The sequence below is a fragment of the Halichoerus grypus genome, chromosome 1 (assembly GCF_964656455.1).
Source record: "Halichoerus grypus chromosome 1, mHalGry1.hap1.1, whole genome shotgun sequence".
In the NCBI taxonomy this organism is placed as follows: Eukaryota; Metazoa; Chordata; class Mammalia; order Carnivora; family Phocidae; genus Halichoerus; species Halichoerus grypus.
Window position 1 is genome coordinate 93516152 of NC_135712.1, and position 26856 is coordinate 93543007.

At 41.1% G+C, this 26856-nt stretch overlaps 1 protein-coding gene across 2 annotated transcripts in view; it reads right to left on the reverse strand.

Moving 5' to 3' along the window:
* GPR160 (G protein-coupled receptor 160) overlaps nucleotides 1–26856 on the reverse strand; it is a 49502-nt gene that overhangs the window by 21509 nt on the left and 1137 nt on the right. The window lies entirely within an intron of this gene.

Here is a 26856-nt window from a genome sequence, read left to right on the forward strand (position 1 = left end):
ACCTTCCTTATCCATTCATCTATCTATGGACACTTGGGTTGCTTTCATATCTTGGTTACTGTAAATAATGCTACAATAAACATAGGGGTGCATGTATCTTTTTGAATTAGCGTTTTCATTTTCTTTGGGTATATACCCAGTAGTAGAAGTACCGGATCATATGGTATTTCTATTTTTAGTTTTTTGAGAAACCTCCATACTATCTCCCACTGGCCGCACCAGTGTGCATTTCTACCAACAGTGCACCACGGTTCCTTTTTCTCCATATCCTCACCAACAGTTGTTTCCTATGGTTTTGATTTTAGCCATCCTGACTAGTGTGAGGTGAGATCTCATTTGGTTTTGATTTGCATTTCCATAAAAAGATGTTGAGCATCTTTTTACGTTTCCTTTGGCCATCTGGGTGTCTCCTCTGAAAGATGTCTGGGGGCGCGTAGGTGGCTCAGTCGGTTAAGCATCTGCCTTTGGCTCAGGTCATGATCCCAGAGTCCTGGGATCGAGACCCACGTCGGGCTCCCGGCTCCACCCAGAGTCTGCTTGTCGCTCTCCCTCTGCTGCTTCCCCTGCTTGTGCTGTCAAATAAATAAATTAAAAAAAGAAAGATGTCTGTCCAGGTCCTCTGACCATGTTTTAATCGGTTTGTTTTTGTTTTTTTTGGTGTTGAGTTATAAAAATTCTTTATATATTTTAGATATAAACCCCTTATCTAATATATCATTTGCAAATATTTTTCCCATTCAGTAGGATGCCTGTTTGTTTTGTTTTGCTGTGTAAAAGCCTTTATTTTGATGTAGTCTCAATAGTTTATTTTTGTTTTTGTTTCCCTTGCCTGAAGAGACATATCTAGAAAAATGTTGCTAAGGGCGATGTCCAAGAGATTACTGTCTATTTTTCTTTTAGGAGTTTAATGGTTTCAGTTCTCACATTTAGGTCTCTAATCCATTTTAAATGTATTTTTGTGTATGGTGTTAGAAAGTGGTCTAGTTTCATTCTTTTGCATGTAGCTGTCCAGCCTTCTGAACACCCATTTATTGAAGACTGTCTTTTCCCATTGTATATTCTTGCCCCCTGTCATAGATTGACTATTTTACCTGTTCCATTGATCTGTGTGTTTATTTCTGTGTCAGTACTATACTGTTTTGAGTACTATAGCTTTGTAGTGTATCTTAAAATCTGGAATTGTGATATCTCCAACTTTATTCTTCTTTCTCAAGATTGGCTATTAGGGGTCTTTTGTGGTTCCATACAAATTTTAGGATCGTCTGTTCTAATTCTGTGAAAGATGCTACTCGTATTTTGATAGAAATTGCATGCACTGAATCTGTAGCTTGGGTGGTATAATTCTTCCATTCCACGAGCATGGAATATCTTTCCATTTGTGTCATCTTCAATTTCTTTCATCAGTGTTTTATAGTTTTCAGAGTACAAGTCTTTCATATCCTTGGTTAAATTTACTCCTAGGTATTTTATTCTTTTTTGTGCAATTGCAAATGGGATTGTTTTCTTAATTTCTTTCTGCTGCTTCACTTTTAGTGTATAGAAATAGAAAAGATTTCTGTATATTAATTTTGTATCCTTCAGCCTTACTGAATTCATTTATTCTAATAGTTTTTTGGAGGAGTCTTTAGGGTTTTCTATATATAGTACCATGTCATCTGCAAATAGTGACAGTTTTACTTCTTCCTTACCAATTTGGATGCCTTTTTCTTTCTTTTTCTTGTCTTACTGCTGTGGCTAGGACTTCCAGTACTACGTTAAATAAAAGTGGTAAGAGTAGACATCCTTGTCTTATTCCTGATCTTATAGGAAAAGCTCTCAGTTTTTCACCATTGAGTATGATGTTATAGCTGTGGGTTTCTCATAGATGGCCTTTATTATGTTGAGGTATGTTCCCTCTCAACCTACTTTGTTGAGGGTTTTTATCATCAGTAGATGTTGTACTTTGTCAAATGCTTTTTCTGCATCTATTGAAATGATCATATGGTTTTTATCCTTCCTCTTGTTAATATGATGTATTACACTGATTGAGTTGCAAATATTGAACCACCCCCACATCCGTGGAATAAATCCCACTTGATTGTGGTGAATGATCCTTTTTTATGTATTATAATTAGCTTTGCTAATATTTCGTTGAGAATTTTTACATATATGTTTATCAGGAATATTGGCCTATACTTCTGTTTCATTTGTAGTGTGTCTAGTTTTGGTATCAGGCTAATGCTGGACTCATAAAATGAATTTGGAAGTTTTTCTTCCTCTTTTATTTTTTGGAATAGTTTGAGAAGAATGGGTATTAACTCTTCTTTAAGTGTTTGGTGGAATCCCCCTGTGAAGCCACCTAATTCTGGACTTTTGTTTTTTGATAACTGATTCAATTCATTACTAGTAATCCATCTGTTCAAATTTTCTATTCTTCCTGATTCAATTTTGTAAGTGTATATTTCCAGGAATTTATCCATTTCTTCTAGGTTGTCCAATTTGTTGGCATATAATTTTGTATAGTATTCTCTTATAATCCTTTGCATTTTTGTGGCGTTGGTTTTATTTCTCCTTCTTCATTTCTCATTTTATTTATTTGAGTCCTCCCTTTTTTTCTTGGTGAGTCTGGTTAAAAGTTTATCAATTTTATCTTTTCAAAGAACCACCTCTTGGTTTCATTGATCTTTTCCGTTGTTTCTTTAGTCTCTATTTCATTGTTTTCCACTCTAATCTTTGTTCTTTCTTTCCTTCTACTAACTTTGGGTGTTGCTTATTCTTTCTCTAGGTCCTTGAGGTATAAAGTTAGATTGTTTGAGATTTTTCTTGTTTCTTAAGATAGGCCTGTATTACTCTAAACTTCCCTCTTAGAACTGCTTGTGTTGTGTCCTAAAGATTTTAGATTCGGGGCGCCTGAATGGCTCAGTCGGTTAAGCATCTGCCTTCGGCTCAGGTCATGATCTCAGGGTCCTGGGATTGAGCCCCACATCGGGTTCCCAGCTCAGTGGGGAGTCTGCTTCTCCTTCTCCCTCTGCCCCTCCCCCTGTTCATTCTCTCTCAAATAAAATCTTTTTTAAAAAAGATTTTAGTCCCACATCGGGCTCCTTGCTCGGTGGGGAGCCTGCTTCTCCCTCTGCCGCTCCCTGCCACTCTGCCTGCTTGTGATTCCTCTCTCTCTGTGTGTCAGATAAATAAATAAAATCTTTAAAAAAAAAAAAAAAAAAGATTTTAGATCATTGTTTTCATTTTCGTCTCCATGTATTTTTTATTTCTCTGATTTCTTCGTTGACCCACTGGTTGTTTAGCATCATGTTTTAGCCTTTATGTGTTTGTGTTTTTTTGTAGATTTTTGTGATTTCTAGTTTCATACCATTGTGGTCAGAAAAGATGCTTGAAATGATTTTGATCTTCTTAAATTTACTGAGACTTGTTTTGTGACCTAACATGTAATCTATGCTGGAGAATGTTCCATGTGCACTTGAGAAGAATGTGTATTCTGTTTTTTGACAGAATGTTCTTTATAGATCTGTTAAGTCCACCTGGTCTATATGTACCATTCAAAGCCATTGTTTCCTTGTTGATTTTCTGTCTGGATGATCTATTCATTGATGTAAATAGGATTTTAAAGTCCCCTCTATAATAGATTTTATTACTCTCAATTTCTCCCTTTATATCTGTTAATATTTGCTTTATGTATTTAGGTGCTCCTATGTTGGGTGCATAGATATTTACAATCATTATATTCTCCCGATGGATTGATACCTTTATCATTATTTAATGCCCTCGTCTCTTACTACAGTCTTTGTTTTAAAGTCTGTATTCTCTGATATAAGTTGCTACCTCAGTTTTTTTTGTTTTGTTTTGCTTCCATGGAGAATGTCTTTTTCCATCTCTTCACTTTCAGTCTGTGTGTGTATTTACATCTGAAGTGAGTCTCTTGTGGGCAACATATAGATGGATTTTTTTTTTTTTAATCCATTCAGTTACCTTATGTCTTTTGATGGGAGCATTTAGTGTATTTAAAGTAATTGTTGATAGGTACATACTTACTGCCATCTTGTTCAGTTTTTTTTTTTTTTTAAGATTTTATTTATTTATTTGAGAGAGTGAGCAAGAGAAAGGGAGCCCAAGAGGTGGGGCGAGGGGAGGCAGAGGGAGAAGCAGACTCCCTGCTGAGCAGGGAGCCCGATGCAGGGCTTGATCCCAAGACCCTGGGATCATGACCTGAGCCAAAGGCAGATGCTTAACTGAATGAGCCATGCAGGCACCCATTGTTCACTGTTTTCTGGTTGTTTTTGTAGTTTTCTTCTCTGTTCCCTTCTTCTCTTGCTCTCCTCTCTTGTGGTTTGATGGCTTTCTTTAGTGTTATGTTTGGATTCCTTTCGAAACTTTATTTTTTTGTGTATTTATTTTAGGTTTTTGATTTGTGGTTACCATTGGCTTCATATATAACATTCTGTGTATAGCAGTCTATATTAAATTAATGGTCACTTAACTTTGAACACATTCTAAAAGCACTAAACTTCTACCCTCTCCACATTTTATGTATGTCATATTTTACATCTTTTTATTTTGTATATCCCTTGACTAATTTTTTTTAGATACAGTTGATTTTACTACTGTTGTGTTTTAACCTCCCCTGACTTTATTAGTGGTAAATCTGCTACCTTTACTATATGTTGGTTTTTACCTGTGAAATTTTTTCCTTTCATAATTTCCTTTTACTTATGGCCCTTTCTTCCTACTTAAAGGATTCTGTTTAACATTTCTTGTAAGGCTGGTTTACTGGTGATGAACTCCTTTAACTTTTGTTTGTCTGGGAAACTCTCTCTCTCCTTCAATTCTGAATGACAGTCTTGGTGGAGAGTATTCTTGCTTGTAGTTTTTTCCTTTCAGCACTTTGAGTATATCATCCACTCCCTTCTAGCCCAGAGAGTTTCTGCTGAAAACTGAGCTGGCAGTCTTATGGGGTTTCCCTATATATAACTCTTTTCTCTTCTGTTTTTAAGATGATCTTTATCATTAATTTTTGCCATTTTTATTATTATGTGTTTTGGTGTGGCCCTTCCTGGGTTCATCTTATTAGGGGATTTCTATGCTTCTCGAACCTAGATGTCTTTTTCCTTCCCCAGATTAGAGATTTTCAGCTAATATTTCTTCAATTTTGTTTTTTGGTCCCTTTTTTCTCTACTCTTTCCAGAATCCCTACAATGTGTATGTTATTATGCATGATGATGTCACAGAGTTCCCTTAACCTATTCTCGTATTTTATTTTCCTCTTTTCTTCTGGCTGTTCAACTTGGTTGTTTTCCATTACCCTTCTTCCAGATTGCTGATCTATTCTTCTATACCCTCTAATCTGCTGTTGATTCCTTCTAGAGTATTCTTCATTTCAGTTATTGTATTCTTCAGCTCTGACTGGTTCTTTTTATATTTTCTATATCTTTGTTGAAGTTCTCACTGAGTTCATTCATCCATTCTTTTCCCAAGTCCAGTGAGTATCTTTATGGCCATTACTTTGAACTCTGTACCAGGCATGTTGCTTATCTTCATTTCATTTAGCTCTTTTTCTGTGATTTTTCATTTAGTTCTCTGTTTCTTCATTTTGTCTCTCTGTATTTGTTTCTATGTATTAGGTAGATCAGCTGTCTCCTATCTTGAAAGTAGTGGCCTTGTGTAGAAAAGGTCCTGAGGTTCCCTATGGCATAATCCCCAGTGGTCAACCATACCAGTTCTCCAGGGGTATCCTCTATGTGGGTTGCATCAAACCTCCCATACTGGCTGTGCCACAACTGCTGTGGGCATGCTGGTGGATGGGCTGGCCTTTAGCCCAGCTGGCCGCAATGACCTGCTTCACCTAATGTGGGTGCACTAAGCAGAGTTTACTGCCCATGCCGTTTAGAGGCCCAGCTGCAGCTGTGGTGGGCTCACTGGTGGGTGGGGCTGGCACACAGCCCAAGTATCTGCAATTAACCTCTGCCATAGCTGTAGGCACACAGAGGGCAGAGCTTGCTCCCCAAGCACCTACCTAAGAGGCTTGGCTGCAGAAACTAAGGGTATGCAAGAGTGTGGGATTATTTTCTCTGCCTTCCTAGGGCACGAATCACTTTGGAGTGGTGCCTGCAGAGGCAGGAGGGCTGCGTGGGGTGGGTTTGCAGGGGAACTCTGGACCAGAGCACACAGTGCTAGGTAGATGCAGAGTGTTAGAATTGGCTCCTGCAAGTGTCTGGCTATCTAGGCTAAGGCAGGGCAAGAAAAATGGCACCCACCAGCACTTTTGTTCCAGGAGAACTCTCCTGCAGATTCCTGTCCCTGCAGCACATGTTGTAAGATTCGTCAATAAATCTCCTTCAGGTACACCCCAGGTGCCTTTCAAACTGCAGCTTCTGTGCTATGTCTCTGGGCAAGTTATTTATTTATTTTTTAAAAGATTTTATTTATTTATTTGTCAGAGAGAGAGAGTGTGCACAAGCAGGGGGAGCGGCAGGCAGAGGGAGAAGCAGGCTTCCCGCTGAGCAGGGACCCTGATGCGGGGCTCAATCCCAGGATCCTGGGATCATGACCTGAGCCAAAGGCAGAACACTTAACTGAGCCACCCAGGCGCCCCTCTGGGCAAGTTACTTAGTGTGCTGGCTCGATAAGGGCAAGGACCTGGTTTCCTGTCACCCACTGGCTCTCCCAGAGTTAAGCCTGGGCTGATTTTCAAAGCCAGATGTTAAAGGGTCTTGTTTTCCCAGGGCAGGTCCCCAGGCCCAGGGTGCCCAGTGTAGGGTCTGATGGTCTCACTCTTCTATGCTTGTGATGTCCCTCCTGTTTGTAGTGAGTCACAGCAGGGAGTTTGGTTCCAGACTGCGTTTCTACCCATCCAGCCCGTTCTGATGTGGCCTTCTCTCTGCAACTAGCAGATTTGTTCTGCTAGTCTTCAGGTTTTCAGAGTTAGTTGCACAGATGTAATGGTTGCTTCAGTGTGTCTGTGGGACAGAGTGAACTCAGGATCCTCCTACTTTGCCATCTTTCCCCTCATTCTTAAATGATGGTTTAACTAATATTGAATTCTAAGTTGAAATATCTTGTGCTCTAAATTCTATTGTTGATGAGAAATCTGCTGTCAGTTTAGCTGTTGTTTCTTAGAGGTATGGCAGAAACTGTTAGCAGCTCTCAAAATTTATGTCCCCTTCTTTTTTTGAAGCCCAGAGCTGACCTGTATTTCCCAGGTAGGGAAACTCCTTTGCAGTTAGGTATGGATACGTAACTGATTTCTAGCCAAAGGGATGTAAGCAGATGTGACATTACCCTCTTCTGGGCTGAGCTCATCCCCCCTTCCTGTGGGCAACGAGAACAACTCTAAAGAACACATGGTGAAGGTGGCAGAGCTACCATCAGCTGGGGCCCTGAGTATGCAGAGCCCCCCAGTAACCTGACATACCCACCCAGGACTGTGACATGAAAGAAATAAGCTTGTACTAAATTTGAGCCATTACATTTCTGGTCTATTTGTACAGCATTTTATCCCATTCTACTTAATACAATATACGTCCATCTAATTGGTTCTTCTTCGTATCTTTCCCCTCTTGCTACATATATCCCACTTCTATTACAAAATTTTTATTCACTGTATGCCTTCAGTATATCTTCTGCCTGCTGTCAGCCTCACATAAATATTCCGAACCAGAGCACTGATTTATGTAATGTGGTATTCCGCATACACTTGTATTACGGTTATTGGTGGCTCAACTACCTTGTGATTCACCATGGCGCAGGGGCTTTTTCTGCCAAGAACAGGCACAAAGCCAATCATTTAGCAATGTGAACTTCTTACTTTATAAAATTAACTAGCCTTCATGTGACTTTGTCCAATTTATAAGTACACAATTTATCTAGGTTATTTTGACTTGTTTCCAGTATTTCTGGCATACAAATACATATACGCAGTACATCACTAGTCAGGGATTAAAACTGATTAAATAAAACTGGGTCCCAGCCTTACCTCTGAAAGGTTAACTGATAAAAGCTATCCATACCAGCACAATATCCTTTATAATATCTCTGTATGACCTTCCCACCATCTAATCGTGGTATCATCTGAGCTAAACTATGTTTCCCTGGGTTGTTGATGATTACATTTCTCATAATTAAATCAACAGCATGAGAAAATCAAGATATATGTGCCCTGCTTCCTCCAGATCCTTCCAATGGTTCTTGAGAAAATTAGGTTATACTGATATGATTCAGTTTTCCATACAGCTACCATTAATTTTTACCCAATGCTCTATGTTTGCTTAAATATAGTAAATTAATATCCTGGTGATATATATTTTAACATATCCCTCCCTCACAATGTGACTGTGACTTCTTACTTACTTAAAATTCCACACATATATTCACCTCTCCAACATTTTGGTGGAAACAGATAATTAATATAAGTACAATGCTCAGAATTAGGGAAAAGGAGTATTAGTTGTTCACTTTTTGCTACCAAATTTTAAGATATCAATAAATAGGAATATACCTAAAGAAATTAACAAATATGGTAAAGCTATTCATAACAGCAACAGTTAAAAAATAAGAATGGGGGTTGTTCGAAAGAAGGATTTATTTGTTTGGGAGCTAGTGTTTGCACCGCCACCAGAAATGTCCAAATACAGATGGGATGGCTGCTTAGCAAACACGCTCACATTTTGTTGTCAAAGCACATTTGAACTAGAGACTGCTTCTTAGTTCTTAGTGATTATCATCAACTTTAGTCTTGCTCTTAAGCAAAGGAAGAGTGACCATTGTAGGAAGTACCAATCAGAAATATATGCTCAGTAGTTGCTGAGACTTTGCTCAGAAGTCCCAAGCTACTGAACACAGTTCCTGGGATGACTTAAGAGCCAAAGAGATGATGACACTGCTCAAGTTCAGTTATTTATGGCTTCCAAAACCATGGCTCTGTTTGTCATTGCTAAGAAAGTGAACCAAGCCAATCACCTGAGGAGAGCCTTTTCTCAATATCACACAATCTGGGGTAGCCTCGCCAGTCAACCACAAGGGCATCGAAGTCCTGCACCAGCTTACTCTACTACCATAAAAACTTGGCTCCTTTGTTTCCCTTCCCTCAGGGTTCAGAAAAGATGAAATACACATCTCCTCGGACTGATTTTTTTTCTTTAAAAGCATACACTAATGGTGAAAGTTTCAGAGATTAAGACAGGTTTTGGGGGGCAGGCAGATCCCGTAAGTCAAATAATTCTACCTAAATACATATGGTACTTTTCAGTTTATATTTTACGGAGATTGTGTGATTCAAAGTGTCTAAATCATGCTCCTAAACCTATATTCCATGAATGATACCAAGATGTTCAACTGTTAAAATTGAGTAATAGTTTCTTTCCTTCCCTAATAATTTTTCCTTAATTTGAGGAGAAAGTCCCTATGAAAAAGAGACATATTCATATTAACAGAATAAAGGAAAACAAATCATATGATAATCTTGAGAGATGCAGAAAAGGCTTCTGACAAAAATCAACACCCCTTCATGATATAAAACCTCTTAGCAAAGTAAGAATTGTGGGAAATTTCCTCAACTTGAGAAAGGACATCTATCATCATACTTAACTGTGAAAGACCGACCACTTTCCCTTTAAAACTGGGAACAAGGCAAGGATATCTGCTCTGATCACTTCTATCCAACATTTTAGGATGTCCTAGCCAGTTCAGTAAGGCAAGGGGCGGGGGGAAGAGCAGAGACTAGAAAGGGTAAGTAAAACTATTTGTACGTGATGCGTATATACAGTTGACCCTAAACCTAAGGGTTTAAACTGTGCAGGCCCATTTACATGTGGATTTTTTTTCTTTCTTTTTTTAATTAACATATAACGTATTATTTGTTTCAGGAGTACAGGTCTGTGATTCATCATCTTACACAACTCATAGCGCTCACCATAGCACATACCCTCCCCAATGTCCATCACTGAGCCCCCACATCCTCCCCACCTCCCCTCCATCCAGCAACCCTCAGTTTGTTTCCTGAGATGAAGAGTCTCTTATGGTTTGTCTCCCTCTCTGGTTTCATCTTGTTTCACTTTCCCCTCCCTTCCCCTATGATCCTCTGCCTTGTTTCTCAAATTTACATGTGGATTTTTTTCAATAAACGTATGGGAAAATTTTTTGGAGATCTGTGACAATTTGAAAAAACTCAGACACAAACTGTGTAACCTAGAAATATCGAAAAAATTAAGAAAAAGGTATGCCATGAATGCATAAAATATATGCAGATATACTAGTCTGTTTTATCATTTACTACCATAAAATATACACAAATTTATTATAAAAAGTTAAACTTAATCAAAACTTACATACACACTTACAGGCCATAAATGGCATCATTTGCAGTCAAGAGAAATGTAAACAAGCATGAAGATGCAGTGTGAAATCAGAACGACATAAAATTAACTGTAGTATATACTGTACTACTGTAATAATCTCACAGCCACCTCCTATTTGGAGTAGGCTCAAGTGTTGTTGAGTATTCACTTAAAACGCCATGTGATACTAACCTAATCGAGCAGCTTGCCTCTCCAGTAAAAGGCGTATCATAGTAAAAAAATGATTTCTCACAGTTCTTATTTTTCATCATGTTTACTGCAATCCACAAACCCTGAATAACACGACAGAACCCATATGAACCCCAGAACCCCATCAGTTCAACACCAAGGCATTAAAGGGGCCCACCTGCCTCCAAACACAATGTCTCTAATTCAGCCTCTAGAGCAGGGGATCATAGGGACCATTACGGCTCACTGTACACGGTACTCTATGGAAAGGAATGTCAGTGCTGTGGAAGAGAACTCCAATGGGAGAGAACAGCACGGAAGTCTGGAAGGATTACACCATTGAAAGTGCCATCAAACCTGAAACAAATTCCTGCTGGAGAAAACTGTGTCCAGATGTTGTGCATGACTTCACAGGATTTACAACAGAGCCAATGAAAAGAAATGAAAGAAACTGTGGATACAGAGGAAAAAAAAAAAAAGGTGGGGGTAAAGGGTTTCGAGATATGAATTTTGAAGAAATTCAAGAGCTAATAGACACCACATCAGAGGAATTAACAGAAAATGACTTGAGTGCTTCCAAACCTGTGCCGAGACGAGGAGGAAAAAGATGTATGCAGAGCAAGCAGTCCCAGCAAACAAACTGTACCCGCCAAGCTGGCAGATTAGACAGTCCGGCAGACAAGAAGGGTTCTGCTTATTCCAGACTGCTATTTACTTTTATGATATGGACTCTTCTATAATACTAGCACTGAGGCTAAAGCCAATGGTGGAAGGAGGATCAGTACCTTACAGAAACATTTTTAGAGAAGTAACAAAGCAAAAAATATCAGACAGAAATTCCGATGTACTTCCCTAAAGTTACCCCATGCGTGCCTGACTCCCCTTCCACCTCCTCTACCTCTGCCGTCCCCTCAGCCTACTCGACGTGACGGTGACAAGGATGAAGACCTTTACGTGGTCCACTTCCACTTAATGAGCAGTAAATAATCATCACACTGTACAGTTAATAAGTCTATCTGGTGTGTGTGTGTGTGAGCATCTTCGTGTGAAAATCTAATAACTGTATGGCAAGAACTGTAGGACACATTTTTATGTCCTCATCAACAGCATCACCTAAGTATTCATCATATAAAACATCACGCACAAGCTTGTATGCAAGTGGATGGCCTCTCCTGCACAGGCATAAGCTGACTGATATTTAACGTAAAATTAATAATGTGTTGTTCTTCATATTGTTTTATAACTTTGTTTTCAAAGAATAACACTACCATACAGTATGACCCTCTCCTGTTATCAGCCTATCACCACAGGTTAAGCTGTTTAAAAAAATGTACCATTTCCAACACTGCATTTCAAATATGACAGTAATACTGTATGCCAAAAAAATTTTAAAGACTATTTATTTATCTGAGAGAGAGAGAGAGAGAGCGTGAGGTGAGGGGGATGGAGCAGGTTAGGAGGGAGAGGGAGGGGGCAAGAATCTCAGGCAGACTTCGTGCTGAGTGCAGAGCCAGACACAAGGCTTGATCTCATGACCCTGAGCCAAAACCAAGAGCTGGACCCTTAATTGACTGAGCTACCCAAGCTCCCCTGCCATAAAAATATTATAATGATTTATTCATTAGCATATAGGCTAAGCTACCAAAAACAATCATATTGTTGCTTGTTAATCATTATACCTGTAAATAAACACGAATTTTTCACATTGTCTTTCGTTTTTGATGTCTAGTGTTAGCAGTATATATAACAGCTACAGTGTTTTTACCATATAAAACAATACTGATGTAGGTACTGACAGACAAATGATTCATCTTGTAAGCAAACATCAACTTATGGTATCAACAGAGTACTGTAAATGTATTTTCTCTCATGATTTTCTTAACATTTCTTTTCTGTAGCTTACTTTATTGTAAAAATACAGTATATAATATATATACAAAATATGTGTTAATCAACTGTTTATATTATTGGTTAGGCTTCTGGTCAACAGTAGGCTACTAGTAGTTAAGTTTTAGGGCTTCAAAAGCTATATGTGGATTTTCGACGGTGGGGAGAGGTCAGCACTTCTAACCCCTGCACTGTTCAAGGGTCGACTGTATAGAGAAAATGCTAAGGCAACAACTTACTGCAATTAATAAATTAATTTTATTAAGGTTGCAGATCAATTTAAAAAATTATATATATACACATGTGCATATATATATAAACAAAAACTTAAGATGTAAAAATACCATTTTTACAATAGATTCAAAAACATCAAATATGTAGAAACAAAACTTTTAAACTATGTACAAAACATCAATGCTAAAAACTATAAAATACTGCTGAGAGAAACTGAAGACCTAAATAAATGACAAAATATACCATGTCCATGGATAAAAAGACTAAGATAGCAATGCTCCCCATATTGACAGATTCAATATAGTCCCGATCAAAATCCAACTATGCTCTCTTTATAGAAAAATCAACCAAACTGATTCTAAAATGTATAAGGAAATACAAAGGACTGGAATAGTCAAAAATTTTGAAAAAGAACAAAGCTGGAAGGTTTACAATACCTGATTTCCAGACCTTTTAACTGCAGAACCAAAGACAAGTGTGGTACTGACTTAAGAACAAGGAGAACAGATTAGAGGGCTCCAAGGGCCCATTTGATTTACGAGAAAATACCAATGCAATTCAATGGAAACAAATGGTGTTTTCAACAAATGGTGTTGGACGAACTGGATAAATGTGTGGGGGAAAAAAAAGGGACCTCAATCCCACCTCATACCACACACACAAGTATTAATTCAGGATGGATCACAAGTTTAAACATAAAAGCTAAGATTAAACCCTCTAGAAGGAAAACAAAGGAGAATATCCTTGCAATCTTGGGGTAGGAAAGAATTCTTAAGCAAAATACAAAAGCACCAACCATAAAAGAAAAAACTAGATAAAGAGGACTCAATAAAATTTAAATCTTCTGCTCGTAAGAAAATGAAAAGGCAAGAAACACGCTGGAAAAAATAATTCACAATATGTATATCTAACAAAGGACTTGTGCCCAGACTACCAGATTACATATATATGTATATATACATATATATAGCCTACAAATCAAGAATAAAAAGACAAACACCCAAAACAAAAATGGGCAAAGTACTTGAAAAGACACCTCAAAAGGAAAATGTACAAATGATCAATAGCAAGTGAAAAGGTGCTCAACATCATTAGTCATCAGGAAAAAGCTAATTGGAACCACAATGACATACAATTTCACATCCATCAGAATGGCTAAAATTAAAATGACCAATACCATGTACTGGAAAAGACGTGGGAGTGTAAAATGGTATAATCCCTTGGAAAACAGTTTAGCACTTAAACATACACCCATCCTATGATTCAGTACTTCCACTCTCAAGTATTTATTCAGGAGAAACCAAAATATATGTCCACCAAAAAACTGGTGTGACAACACCGTATGCTGGTGAGGATGTGAAGCAACAGGAACTCTCACTGCTAGTAGGAATGCAAAATGCTACAGCTACTCTGGAAGACAGTTTGGCAGTGTTGTTTTTTTTTTAACAAAACTAAACATACTTTTTTAAAAGACTGTTTTTAAGTAATCTTTACACCACTATGGGGCTCAAACTCACAACCTGGAGATCAAGAGTCACATGCTCCACCAACTGAGCCAGCCAGGTGCCCCTAAATGTATTCTTACCATACAACTGTCCTCCTTGGTATTTACCCAGAGGGGTTGAAAACTTACGTCCACACAAAAGACTGCTCACTAGTGTTTACAACAGCTTTACTTATAATTGCCAAAATTTGGAAGAAACCAAGATGTCCTTGGATAAACTGTTATTATTCAGTGCTTTAAAAAGAAAAATGCTATCAAGCCACGAAAAGACATAGAGGAAACTTAAATGCATATTACTAAGTGAAAGAAGACAATTTAGAAAGGCTACACACTATATGATTCCAAGTGAATGACATTCTGGAAAAGGCAAAATTAGGGAGACAGTAAAAAGATCAGTGGTCACCAGGAGAAGGAGGGGAGGGAGGGAAGAACAGGCAGAGCACAGAGGATTTTTAGTATTACTCTGTATGATACTGTAATTGTGAATTGTGTATGTCTTTCTGGATTTGTCCAAACCCATAGAATATACACCACCAAGAGTGAATTGCAATGCAAACTGTGGATTTGAGGTAACTGAATGTATCAATGTAGGTTCAACAACTGCAACAAACGTACCACTCCGATATAACAAGGGAGGCAGTGCATGTGTGGCGGTAGGGCGTAGACAGGGAATCTCTTTGGGAAATTGTACCCTCTGCTCAAGTTTGCTGTGAATCTAAAATTGCTCTAAAAGATAAAGTCTACTGGGGGCCTGGGTGGCTCAGTTGTTAGGTGTCTGCCTTTGGCTCAGATCATGATCCCAGGGTCCTGGGATGGAGCCCCGCGTCAGGCTCCTTGCTCAGCGGGAAGCCTGCTTCTCCCTCTCCCACTCTCCCTGCTTGTGTTCCCTCTCTCGCTGTGTCTCTGTCATATAAATAAATAAAATCTTAAAAAAAAAAAAAGATAAAGTCTATTAAGAAAAAAGGCTTGTAGGTTAGGAAATATCTCTTAGATATGGAATTAAAAGCACAAACCATAAAAGAAAAAAAACAGGTAACTTAGACTTCATCAAAATTTTAAACTTTTTCTATAGAAGGCACCATTAAGAAAATAAAAAGCTAAGTCACAGACTCAGAGAAAATATTTGCAAATCATGTATCTGATAAAAGACTTTTTAGAAGAATTTTTAAAAACATGAATATTTTTATTAAACATTTTAAAGAATATTTTTAAAATTTTGAAACTAAGATAACAATGAGAACCCAATTTTAAAAATGAGAAGATTTAACTAAACATTTAGCCAAAGAAGATATATGAATGACTAACGAGCACCTGGAAAGGTGCTCAACATCATTAGTCATTAGGGAAATGTAAATTAAAACTGCAATGAGATATCACTACACATCCACTCGAACAGCTATAATCAAAACAACAATATTGAGTGTTGGCAAGAATGTAGGGAAATCAAAACCCTCATATATTGCTGGTGAGACTCTAACACTGTACAGCCACTTCTGGGAAAAGTGTGGCAGCTTCTTAAAAGGTTAAATATAAACTTACCATGTGATCCAGTAATCACACTCCTAAGAATCTACCCAACAAACATAAAAACATAGGTCCACATAAACACCCATACATGATTTATAATGGCCAAAAACTGGAAACAATTAAAATGTCCATCAACAGGTAAATGGATAAACAAAATACGGTACACATCCGTAAAATTAACTACTATTCGACAACACAAAAGGACAAGCTACTGATCTTTGTGGCAACATGGATGACCCTCAGAACTATTACACTAAGTGGAAGAAACCAGACACCCAAAACTGCATATTCTAGGATTCCATTTATAGGAAATATCCAGAAAAGGCAAAAGACAGAAAGTAGATTAATGGCGTCTTGGCTGTAAGGTGGCATGAGCCAACTTTGGGGTGATAGAAATGTTCTGAAATTAGAATGTGGTGATGGGTGTAAAAGTCTATAAAAATAAAAGAACTGTACCCTTATGATGGATGGATTTTAGGGCATGTAAATTATATAATAAAACTTTTTTTTTTAAACTTGTACAAGAATGTTTATAACAGCTTTATTCAACATAATAGCCCCAACCCAAATGATCTTCCAAGGAGAACAGATAAATTGTGGTATAATAAAAAATGGAGTATTATTTATTAATAAAAACCAAATTACTGAAATACACAACATGCATGAATCTCCAAAACATGTTGACAAAAAGAAGCCAGTTTTGTTCTGGCTTCATTTCATTTATATGAATTTCAAGAACAGGCAAAGCTCACTTATGTTGCTAGAAATCAGGGCAGCTTTTGCCTCTGGGGTAGGGAGACTGCAAAGGGGCAGGAGAGAAATTTCTGGAGCATGAAAATGTTCTAATCTTTTTTTTTTTAAAGATTTATTTATTTATTTGAGAGAAAGAGAGAGTGAGAGTGAGTGGGGGGAGGAGTAGAGGGAGAGAGAGGGAATCCTAAAGCAGACTCCCCTCTGAGCACAGAGCCCCTACGTAGGGCTTGATCCCAGGACCCTGAGATCATGACCTGAGCTGAAGTCAAGAGTTGGATGTTTAACCAAATGAGCCACCCAGGCACCCCAAAAATGTTCTGTACCTTGACAGGGATGTTGTTTATCTGGGTGTATACACTGATCAAAACACAACACTTGGGGCGCCTGGGTGGCTCAGTTGGTTAAGCGACTGCCTTCGGCTCAGGTCATGATCCCGGAATCCTGGGATAGAGTCCCACATCGGGCTCCCGGCTCGGCAGGCAGCCTGCTTCTCCCTCTGGCCCTCTCCCCTCTCATGCTGTTTCTCTCTCTCTCAAATAAATAAATAAATAAAATCTTAAAAAAAAAAACCACACAACACTTAAGAGCTGTGCATTTTATTGTATGCACCTCGATGAATTTTTATTTTTTTTTAAAGATTTTATTTATTTGACAGAGAGAGCACAAGCAGAGGGAGAGAGAGAGAGAAGCAGGCTCCCCGCTGAGCAAGGAGCCTGATGTGGGACTCGATCCCAGGACACTGGGATCATGACCCAGGCCGAAGGCAGCCGCCCAACCGACTGAGCCACCCAGGCGTCCCACCTCGATGAATTTTTTTTTTTTTTAAAGATTTTATTTATTTATTTGAGAGAGAAAGACTGAGAGAGAGAGCACATGAGAGGGGGGAGGGTCGGGAGGGTCAGAGGGAGAAGCAGACTCCCTGCCGAGCAGGGAGCCCGATGCGGGACTCAATCCAGGGACTCCAGGATCATGACCTGAGCCGAAGGCAGTCGCTTAACCAACTGAGCCACCCAGGCGCCCTCGATGAATTTTTAAATGATTAAAAATGCCCTCCAAAACTCCACCAAAACCTTACTACTAGACAAACTCTATCACGTTTATTTTCTGAAGGTATGATAAGTGTCTATTTGGAAACCATAACATGTCAAATAGTTAATAAAAATGAGTGGCTAGTGATTTAATACTCTTTTTCAAATGTTTTAATTATATCATATAATACATATATATTTAACTTATGTGTGTTATGGAACAGAATCAAACTCATTTATTCTTTGCATATTCATTCACTCATTTACTCCAAAAATATTTATGGAGGGCTAAAAATATTTTCCAGGCATCCAACTTCAAACTGCAACTCAATCACAAACACAATATTGATAGTTCACTTTTTCTTCATGTCAGAATCAGAGTATACCTTTCAGAACGATGTTTGGTTACCATGAGTTTCCTGGTCTGGTAATGGAAAGAAAAAGGGTCAGACAACCTAACAGTCTCAGACTTCTGAAGCAAAACCACATTTGGTGCCAATCAAGTCTAGCAGATTCAGGACTAGCAAATGAGGTGGTCATTTTGGGCTTCCACTAACCACAGGTCCACACACCCACCCACACTCATACCCACACCCACACACCTGCTCTCCTCCGCCCTGAAGCTGCTGCCTGGACAGTGGCATCTTTAATAGCTCATGACTCAGGCTAGGAGGAAAGGAACGCTGCCACCACAGGAAACCTCCACCCTTCCGCCCCCAAGCCCCCTCAGAGGCACAGCTTAGAGTCTGCGCTAAGCCAGGCCTGGAGATGCGATGATGAATGAGTCTGTCTACAGCCCACACTGGCCAGTGCCCAGGAGGGTACAGTGTCAGGGTACTTCCTACACTCCTCGTACTTTCTCAAGACCGTTTACAACGTTTATGGCTTTTGATCCAGTATCTCCACTCCAGGAATTTATCTTAAGGAAATAATCAGAGTTGAAGGAATGAGCAGCTCACTTTGGCATACTTGTAATTGCCTACAGAACACTCTCAAGCCCCCAAAGAATCAAAACAACTTAAATGCCTGACAACAGGGAAGTAGTCAAATGAATCATGATGGTCACACTACCTGCAGCCATGAAAGACAAGCTTTGCAGGAAAGTGTACTGGAAAATGCTGACAATATAATGTTAAATGACAGAAGCAAGCTACACGCTGTATGTATCAGGGCTTCTCCCAGGGGGCAGAGTGGAACTCCCCCTGCTTCCCAGAGATTCTGCTGATCGCGGAATCAGTGTTACTGAGGGCAGTGAGCTCTTGTCCTCAGACCATCTTACAGTAGGGGCGGATGGGAGACTGAAAACCAGTGGTGCAGAGAGGACTATCCCAATACTGGGTGAATAGGAAAAATGTATGTGTACAGACAGATCAGGGGTAATCAATGCCAGGCTCCCTGTGATTGGTAAGATCGTGGTCTTGGAAACCAATACTTCTTAAACCTGTGCGGGTCTTTTTAAAAAATGGATTCTGGGGGCGCCTGGGTGGCTCAGTCATTAAGTGTCTGCCTTCGGCTCAGGTCATGATCCCAGGGTCCTGGGATCGAGCCCCGCGTGGGGCTCCCTGCTCCGTGGGAAGCCTGCTTCTCCTTCTCCCACTCCCACTGCTTGTGTTCCCTCTCTGTGTCTCTCTCTGTCAAATAAATAAATAAAATCTTTAAAAAAAAAAAAAGAAAGAAAGAAAAAGGTAAAAACACGGTCTTTACTCACAACACTTCTAGCACCAAATGTGAGGTTTTCCACACCAAGCAGTTCTGACACTGCCCAGAGTTAGCGCAGACCCCCCAGGGTGCGGGTTCAGCCCCCCCCCCCCAAGAAGGCTGCTTCCCATTCCAGACCCCAGCCACAAGTCCAGGTTGTCACTTACACTTCTACCAAGCTAAAAAGTGGGGGTTCCCACAATACCCCCCTCAGGTTTAACAATTTAACAGCTCACAGAACTCAGGGCAACACTTTACTATTACTGGTTTATTATAAAGGCTACAATTCAGGAAAAGCCAAATGAAGAGATGCACAGGGCAAAGTACGAGGAGAGGGCGCAGAGCTTCCAGACCTGCTCTGGGCACATCACCCTCCCAGCACCTTGATGTGCTCACCAACCTGAAGCTCTCCAAATCCCACTACCTAGGCATGACTGATTAAATAATTGGCCATTAGTGATTAAGTCAATCTCCAGCCCCTTGGCGGGGGAGTAGAGGCTGAAAGCTCCACCCCTCTAATCACAGGGTTGGCTCCTCTGGCAACCAGCCCCCATTTGGTAAGAATGACCTCATTAGCACAAACTCCCTTATAATGGAAAGGAGCTTATTCTGAATAACAAAAGATACTCCTCTCACCAGGAGCTCTGTACCAGAACTGGGGATGAGGACCGAGTGTATTTATTTCTTATTATATCACAGAATCAAAGGTTTATGTATATGCAACTTAGAATGATTCACAATATCAAAAAATAAGCACCCACCTAGTTCTCTAATAGTAAGGGAATGGCTCAAAAAAGGTTGAAATAGCATGTTGTTATTACACACCGTATTTGTAATGACATGAAAAAAATGCAGTGGTAAATTTTAATCACAGTATGAGAACTTTGTTAAAATGCTAACATAAAATGAAGTAAATGTTTATAACATGTTAAAATCATTATTTTTTTAAAAAAGCGAAACACAACAAAACTGGCAAGAAATATGCCAAAATGTTCATGTCTTTGGGTCCTTGAACAGTGGGCGTAATAGAGGATTTTTTTTTTCCTTTCACCTTTCCAAAATAAAATAAAATGGAAAGGAAGGAGCCTGCGCGTGATGAGGATAAAGGGATGCAAGGGTACCCATGGAAAGTGGAGGAGGCGGTGGAGAGAAGCCCATCCAAGGGCCGGTGACAGAGAGCAGGCTTGGGGGCTTATTAGCTGGGGGGTGGGGTGCGAGTGTGAGGCTGTAAGAGAACTCACTGGAACACCTGGCTGGGGGTGGAGGGAGAGAAATGGGAGAAGGAGGACAACTGGTTTAGTGCAGGTAGGCTGGACTGCTGAAGCTACAAGTCTGGATATGGGCCAGGAGGAGGAAGGGGTCCAGCAGCCCACTCCCTTCCTCCCTGACCCCCAGCTGGCACTTCCACAAGTAGGTCTGGGCAGAAGCTGTCAACAGGGGAGCCCGCAGCCTCAGATGGTTGGAGGGGCTGCCTGTGCCCCCGCCCAGCCTCCCTGGACACAGTGGGTGCTTTCTGCTTCCTAGGAACACCCCGACTATCCATCTCTCCCTCTCCCTCCCCAGGATGTCAGGGCTCCTCAGAATTCCTTAAGGGGGTAAGGAATACACACTCACCTTGACCTCCTCTAATGAAGCCCAGTGCTATGTTCCCGCTCCTGGGCTCATTTCTGGCCCGACTCTCACTTTGCTTTGGCACCTCTCCTGGTAGGCAACGAAAGGCAACAGAAACAAATACAAATAAATCTGCACCACTGGTTGATGATCAAATTAGCTCCTCTGAAAACTACAAAGTGCCATGTAAGTGTTAGTTAATAGCATCTTCCTTACTTCTCCGAGTTAAAGGGTAAACCTGCCAGTGTACCTGCTCTATGATTTCACTTCTAAACAGGGGGCAAGCTGGACACAGGGCTTCATTGTACCTGTGTCAGGATTTCACAAAATTTTTGTAAGCCTCTCCCAACACTCCTATGAGACCCACTTATCCCCAGCTGACAGAGAGGCACTGGTCGCACAGAGTCCTCCATCCGCCACAAGCCACCAGAGAAGGTGGCAGAGGTGGGGCTGGGACTCCTGCGTCCGTCCCTCTATTCCGCGCTGACCTCAGCCTGTTCTTCCACCACAGGATGGAGTCTGCACCCACATGGAATGCCAGGAGATTCCATCGCTCTCCAGAGTCAGTGCAGATTTTAACTCCCCCAACAACAGAGCCAAAGCTCAGGGTTCACTGTCATGGGCTCAGGCCTCGCTCTCTTTGTCAATTCCAAAGCTGCTGCCGCATCAAACACCCTGTTAGCATTTGTCATGGATAACATTTCTCTAAGGCTACGAGGCTGCTCAAATGGGCAGCCCTTGGCTCACTCTGAAAACAGAGGGGTCAGAACTGGGAACCATCTCTCCCCTGTAGCCTGCCTTCTAAAGCCATGGGGGGAAATGCTGCAAATAAAGGCAAAAGTGAAGGAGGCAGGGCTCTACCAACAACAATAATAGCTAAATCCCAGTGAATCCTTATTCCGTAAGGCTTGATGTGCCATGGAATCCACATAGCTCTACAAGATGGGGATTATTATTACATCCGTTTTACACAGGAGAAAACTGAGGCTCAGAGTGGTTTAAAAAAAAAAAATTGGTCAAGGACACACAGCTAGGTAGAAAAACCAGAAATAAATCCAGAGATCTGGCTACAGTCCACACCCAGGATCCTTCCACCTCACCTCTGTTAGGTCTGGCCAATAACCAATCAGCCGCTTTCCCTTGCCATCTGTCTGTTTGACCAGGGACTCAGTAATCTCCTATCTGAGGGAGCACGCACCCACAAACCTGAATCTGAGTTCTGAAAGGATCCAATCAACTGGCTATTCTAGCATTTCCCAAACACCTCAGTCTCTAAACTTGTGTCTTTCAACTAAACAAGGCATTCTACTTACAGCCCTCACTTGTTCTTTTCTATCACCTTACTGTACGTATATGCCTACAGACAGTTCTAGTGACAAAGACCCCAAAACATCACCCGACATTTCCTCAAAACCACTCCACGAGGTTCCATTTGTGGTATTTTCTCTTCCTTTTTGACCCTCCCCCCCACACCCGATCTGTGAACACTCAAGACTTCAGGGGAAGGAAACAAAGATCAAAACAGAAGCTTCAACTGTAATAAAACTCCAGATATAGACAGAGGTGAGAACATCTGTTCCATGACCCTTAACTGAAAGTGTCAAGATGAGGAAATTGGGCCATCCTTCAACTTGTATCACAGAAATCTCTCAAAGGCTGGGCCGTGGGCATCTCAGTTCCTCATTCCTGCAGAGCCCTGGGATGGGGCTGTGTGTAAGCAAGCAGCGTGTAGCAGACCTGTCCCAGGCTGGAGATGGGCGGGCAGGAACGGAGGGTGGGGAGTACCCTTGTAAGTCCTCAGAACCCTCAGAGCAGCTCCAGAGAGCCAACACCCAAGCTCCAGGATCCACGTGGATCCCAGTGTCAGGCTGCTTAAAGAGGGAGGCCTTCTTGGTGCCCCATCCCCACGGGACACCCTGGGGAATCCCAAGGCGCACAAGACCCATACTCCCACTCACAAAGAGTTAGTGGTTTGGGTATTGGGGGCATTCCTTTTCTCCACTGTGGCTTGCCCACAATGCAGCACTCCATCTGTGTTGTAGAGCAGGGGCAGGAACTAAAGTTGTGTGTGATAAGCCCAAGCAGGCAGGGTGCAGGGAAATGACGTACCTTGTACCTCTGACATGCAAACACTGCAGAGAAAACAAGACTCTTCATTCCCTCAAGTGAATATGCACTTTCCCATTTTTCTTGGGACAAGAGCCTCTCGACCTATTTTTTTTTTAAAGATTTTATTTATTTATTAGAGAGAGAGCGAGCACACAAGCAGGGGGAGCAGCAGAGGGAGAGGGAGGAGCAGACTTCCCGCTGAGCAGGGAACCTGATGTGGGACTCGATCCCAGCTGGGATCATGACCTGAGCCGAAGGCAGTGCTTAACTGACTGAGCCACCCAGGCGCCCCTCGACCTATTTTTGTTATCCCCTTTTGGACAGAGGCATCCACAAAAAGACTGCTCACTGTGGGAGAAACAGCACCACTGATGTGTGGGGCCCTGCCTTGAGATGGCAGACGCTTCAGGGAGTAGCGGAGACCAGGGGAACCCGGGGCGCTACTCTGCGCCAGGGAGGAGGCTGCTCTGTACTGCCTTTGGGAATCCCTGGGCACAGAATATTTCAATCTCCCAATCTGCACCACTGGTTCAGTTTTAACTCTGCTGGCCTGATAAAACATCTGTTGGTTGAATATGGCCCATGCCCCCAGTTTGTAACCAAGGCAGTTGAGAGTGGTCAATAAAAGATGGCTCGCCTAGGCTAACCAACTCGGGTGTGGAGCTCAGCTGTCTGCAAAAGGCAGTATTCTTAATCTCAGGAAACAAACTGAGGGCTGCTGGAGTGGTGGGGGTGGGAGGGATGGGGTGGCTGGGTGACAGACACTGGGGAGGGTATGTGCTATGGTGAGCACTGTGAAGTGTGTAAGACTGTTGAATCACAGACCTGTACCTCTGAAACAAATAATACATTATATGTTTAAAAAAAAAAAAGAAGATAGCAGGAAGGGAAAAATGAAGGGGGGGAAATCGGAGGGGGAGGTGAACCATGAGAGACTATGGACTCTGAGAAACAAACTGAGGGTTCTAGAGGGGAGGGGGGTGGGAGGATGGGTTAGCCTGGTGATGGGTATTAAAGAGGGCACGTATTGCATGGAGCACTGGGTGTTATGCACAAACAATGAATCATGGAACACTACATCAAAACCTAATGATGTAATGTATGGTGATTAACATAACATAAAAAAAAAGAAGATAGCAGGAGGGGAAGAATGAAGGGGGGGAATCGGAGGGGGAGACGAACCATGAGAGACGATGGACTCTGAGAAACAAACTGAGGGTTCTAGAGGGGTGGGGGTGGGGGGATGGGTTAGCCTGGTGATGGGTATTAAAGAGGGCACGTATTGCATGGAACACTGGGTGTTATGCACAAACAATGAATCATGGAACACTACATCAAAAACTAATGATGTAATGTATGGTGACTAACATAACATAATAAAATAAAAAAGGCAGTGTGGACAGCACAGAGGCTGGAGAATCATGTAAACGCTACAATTCAACAGATCTGAGTTTGAATCCTGGCTCTACTCTTACTAGATGCAAGGCCTCAAGTGAACTATTAACCAACCCCTCTTAGCTACAATTCCATGTGCAAAATGGCTGATGATACCCAACTCTGAGAGATTTGTGAGACTTAAAAAACGTGTGTGTGTGTGTGTGAAGACTACCATGAACCCTTCATAAATGCCAAATTTCTTTCCCCCATATCTCTAAAGAATTGACGTGGCTGAGTCTTAGCTTCTTAAGATTTCATTGTCCTCATCTGTTAGAAACTAGAATCATGCTCCAGCACCGCTGTTCTAACCCCACAGGATGGCATGAAGTGGTGCAGATGAAAGCAGGGTGCTTACAAACTAGAGAAGTATGATTGACCTGATTGCCAACACCTTTTCCTCTCATTTCAAGGCCAACAAAGCACTAATTTGCTTCCCTAATCTGTTTCTACCCTTCCATAACGTGATGCGGGCAGAAGATGGAATCACAGTTGTAGTCATTCCTTAAAACTGCTATTAGCAATCAACTCCTCAGGGCTGAATCCCCCCACCCTCACACAGAGGCCAGGAAACATTAGGTCACTGACCGGTCACTTAAGGGCCCAGCAAGTTTGTTTTCTCTCTCCACGTTCTTGTTTCAGAGAACTGAGGTAGAAAATAAAGTCACTTAACCAGCTGCATCTTTCTTTTACCCACACAAAGAAAACTGAGCCACAGGCCAAACGGCTACACTTAAGTATCATCAAGAATTCACTATGACATTTTCCAACTGTAAGGGATTTTTGTCAGTTCTCATTTTCCCACACCCTGTGACAAAACTGGGACATGCTTTGGCATTTCCTCCACGGACTGACTTACGGCATCTTTACAACTTCTTTCCACTAGTGGAACCACACCAGCAAGGGCTAGGTTGATCTAGCACTTCAACTTTCAACGATCACAGTATCATTTACTTAGTTTTTCTCTTAAAAGCAAAGAGGCATTATAGTCAGTTCCACCGAAGCTACTAAGAAATGCAGGTTTATCCTTTAGGAGTATGCCTCTCCCCAACCCAAATTTTAACAGCCCCCTCACGCAATCGCCACATTCCCAAATTACTGATCAAGCATGACAGAATGAGTAGGAATTGTATGATAAATCTAGAGAAAAAAAATGAGCAAGTTGGATGACTGTATAGATATTACTGCCCACGTCCCTCTCCTTCAAAGCAGGTTCTTGGAAAGCAAAAAGAACAGGGCAGAATGTTTTAGGAGTCAATTCTTTGCTAAATATTTACACATCATGATGCCTGAGGCAAACAAGGTGAAAAGGACAATACAAACAGATAAGATCTCTTTCAGGCAGTAAGTACATCTCCACTGACCCTGTGATTTGTTTTTATAATGTACACTTTTTATTGATGTATAGCATGCTTCCGCAAGTATACACACATCTTAAGTGGGTAAGTCGTGTGTTTACTACTCTGAGCTCTGTTTTTTTGATGAGCATAACTTGGAAAGTATTTGGGTAGTTCAGAAAAACTGCTAACACATTCTACACAACCTGTCTGTTGGCACACAATTCAATCCCCAGCTTGCTAATACTCTGTATAAAAAAAGCTGACCCAGCACCCACCTGCATCAACTTGATCCCCTCAGCTCCGTCACACTCAGCAACACGCGATGCCTTCAGAGCAAAAAAACCCAAAGAATAATAAAGCAGCTCCGCGGGAGGGAGAAAAAGAAGACTTTTTAATGAGTCTGGAGAGGCAGGCTTTACACCCGATTTACAAAGAGTGAGGGTCTGCAGAACGAAGGTCTGGAATCTAGAAACACCAGCAGTGCCTTCCAAACCTACCTTCTGCAAAAATAAAGTTCCATCGGTGGTGATGGTGGTGGTGTTACTTTTAAAGGAAAATGCCAAACATACCAAAGTAGAGACAATAGTGTAAGGAATTCCATACCCCACCCTTCATCCCGTTAGCGACAACTCACAGCCAATCTCCTTTGGAGCTCCCCCCCCCTCACTTTTCCACTAGCAGCGCTCCCCCAAACTAAATTATTTCGAAGCAAATCCTCCACCTGTATTTCAACTTCAGTATGTATTTCTAAAAGATAAAGCTTTAAAAAAAAAAAAAACCATAATCATAATGCCATCACCAAAAATAACAAAACCAATCTTAATACTATCAACTAGCCAGTAAAAATTCCTTTATCAGCTCAATTTTTTATGAACTTTTTTCCTTCAGGATCCAACCAACATTCGCACATTGCATTGCGTGTCAGATCTCTTCAACAGTGTTTAAACTGCAGGTTCCCCTTCCCAGTGATTCTCAGAGCGGCCAGGCTGATCTCTACTGGCAATTCCCAATAATTCAATACCGCGGATACCACAAAAAGATTCCAGTCTTAGAGGCTTGTCAAGAAAATCAGATACGTATATTAAGCAGTCGTTTCTATAATTAAAGAAGTTTAAAAAAAAAAAATCTTTAAAGTAGAATTGAAACGATTTGACCCGAGAGATTATTAGCAATTCTCAGAGCCAAACGCTCAATCACGTGTCCTTTGCAATTCTGATCCG